Below are 2,862 nucleotides of genomic sequence, written 5' to 3'. Positions count from 1 at the left end.
TTTTTTTTTTTTTTTTTTAAATCACAATTGTGTAGTATTACACTGTATGAATCAACCATATTTGAAATCAATCCCGTTATTGGACATTCAGGTTCTTCTCTATCTTTTCTCTTGTTTTTTGTTTTGTTTTGTTTTGTTTTGAGATGGAGTCTTGCTCTGTCGCCAGGCTAGAGTGCAGTGGTGTGATCTTGGCTCACTGCAACCTCTGCCTCCCAGGTTCTAGCCATTATCCTGCCTCAGCGTCCTGAGTAGCTGGAATTAATAGGTGCGTGCCACCATGCCCAGCTAAGTTTTGTATTTTTAGTAGAGATGGTGTTTCATCATGTTGGCCAGGCTGGTCTCGAACTCCTGACCTCAAGTGATCCTCCTGCCTCAGCCTCCCAAAGTGCTGGGATTACAGGCATGAGCCACCGTGTCCGGCCTGAGTTGCTGTGTTTAAAAGAAAGCAAGGAGGCCAATGGGGCTGGCAGCTCATCATGGTTTTAATCATATCTCTGATGATGAATGATGTTGAGCATCTTTTTATGTGCTTTGAATGAACAGACATATTTTTAGTATCTAGCCTTAGTTTAAGTTTGTAACGATATGAAATGCTTGCATCCCCCAATTTAAACATTTTCTTTAATTTTAATAGTGAATCTTTACAGAGAGCCAACGAGGTGTCCCATTTTATAGGAGGCTGTTCCAAACACTTTATATGAATGAACTCATTTCATCCTTACAGCATCCTCACATGGATGATAATTATAGCTCACATTTATTGGGTACTTGTGATGTGCTGTTCTAAGACCTTTACTCTAATTAACTCCTTTAATCCTCACCGCCTTATGAGTTTGGTGCTAGTCTAACAATGACCATTTTATAGACGAGGAAACTGAGGCACAGAGAAGTTAATTACTTGTCCAAAGCCACACCACCAGGAAGTGTTGACACCCAGGGAGTCTGACTTCTGATATGACATTCGTTTTTGTGTGTGTGCGAGTCAGTGTCTTACTCTGTCATGCAGGCTGGAGTGCAGTGTGCAATCATGGCTCACTGTAGCCTCGAACTCCAATATTCTAACTTTAATAAGCAAAACGTTCTACAGTGAAATGGTAATGATGTATGTGCAGCAAAATGATGGGTGATTTCCCCCCGTATTTATCAAGTTCTTCTACAGTAATCATACATCACTTTTGTGGTCAGATAAAGAATGCCTATGGCTGGGCTCGGTGGCTCACACCTGTAATCCCACCACTCTGGGAGGCTGAGGCAGGCGGATCACCTGACGTCAGGAGTTCAAGACCAGCCTGGCTGACATGGTGAAACCAAGTCTCTACTGAAAATACAAAAATTAGCCAGGTGTAGTGGCACGTGCCTGTAACCCCAGCTACTCAGGAGGCTGAGGCAGGAGAATTATTTGAACCTGGGAGGCGGAGGTTGCAGTGAGCCGAGATCATGCCATTGCACTCCAACCTAGGTGACAAAGTGAGAGTGAGGCTCTGTCTCAAAAAAAAAAAAAAAAAAAAAGAATATCTATATAAATGATGCTAGGGGGAAAAAAACAAACAAAAAAAAAAAAGCAAGTAGACGAAGTAGGGTGGGATGGACGTGGAGCATTTTAATGGAAATATCAGCTCTAGCCAAGGGGAGGGAAAAAGAGAAACAATGTTCAAATGATTCATTTTTCTCTTCGAACTCTAAGCTAAAAACCTTTCCCCAGGGTGAGTGGGTGGGCCTGAAAGATGGCCTCATTCCTGCAGAAATCTTGTTTCAGTTGGAAAGAAATCTCTCTATTCTTGGATCATACGTTTCTGTTCCTAATTAGGGTGACCCCTCGGTCCTAATGTCCTACCTAACCTATTTCCTTGCATTTAGGGTTTAAATTTATGTGATTCTTTTCTTGTTTTGTTTTGTTTTGTTTTTGTTTCTTTGAGACAGAGTCTCACTCTGTCTCTCAGGCTGGAGTGCAGTGGTGCAATCTCGGCTCGCTGCAACCTCCGCCTTCTGGGTTCAAGTGTTTCTCCTGCCTCAGCCTCCCAGGTAGCTGGGATTACAAGGGCCTGCCACCATGCCCGGCTAATTTTGTATTTTCAGTAGAGACGGGGTTTCATCATGTTGGTCAGGCCTGTCTGTAAATGTATGTGATTCTTATTTCCTTTGTGTGATATCCTTCAAGCCCACAAGACAATATGATTCCCCCATAACAAGAGAATATGATCTCCTCCCATATAACGCAATGTAAACTCTTCATTACGTTTATTAAATTTGGTTTGCCAGCTGTTTTTCTCCTGTGTTATCTCTTTAAGTAGATATTTATCACTTTTGTCAAACACAAATGTACATTTAGAATTCGAGAAATATGATACAAACCTTCTTTTTAAAAAAAATAAAGAGACTCATTCGTTTTCTTTCTTTTCTTTGGCTAAGGATTTCAGACAAAAATCAGGAATCGTCACCAGCCAAGACTGTGTTCTGACCATGTGACGTCTTCCAGGCATCAGGAAGAAATACGACCAACCTCCATAACAAATGAGAGAAGCTTCACCTGACTGTGTTCTGTGCATTTGGTAGTCTTTTTAAAAACATGTACTTGTACTGCTGGGTTCAGCTTTTCAGCCATAGAATATTCTAGAAAAAACAGTGATAACATTTATTTCACCGCTCTAACCCTGAATGTGCAGCTGTGTTTTTTCAAAAAACATTTTTTACAATTTTAGAATACGTAACATGCATCCAGAAATGTGCCCTAAACACAAACATATGATTTGGCAAATAATTACATAGCAAGTTCCACGTTACTGTCATCTCATCTAGAAATCATTGTCCTCCCAGAAGCCCCTCACGTGCTCTGGCCATCCCAAATCCCTCCCTGCCCCAGGG

The sequence above is a fragment of the Mandrillus leucophaeus genome, unplaced genomic scaffold, assembly GCF_000951045.1.
Source record: "Mandrillus leucophaeus isolate KB7577 unplaced genomic scaffold, Mleu.le_1.0 Scaffold120, whole genome shotgun sequence".
In the NCBI taxonomy this organism is placed as follows: Eukaryota; Metazoa; Chordata; class Mammalia; order Primates; family Cercopithecidae; genus Mandrillus; species Mandrillus leucophaeus.
The sequence above is the reverse complement of the archived record's forward strand: the minus strand, read 5'-3'. Positions refer to the sequence as shown.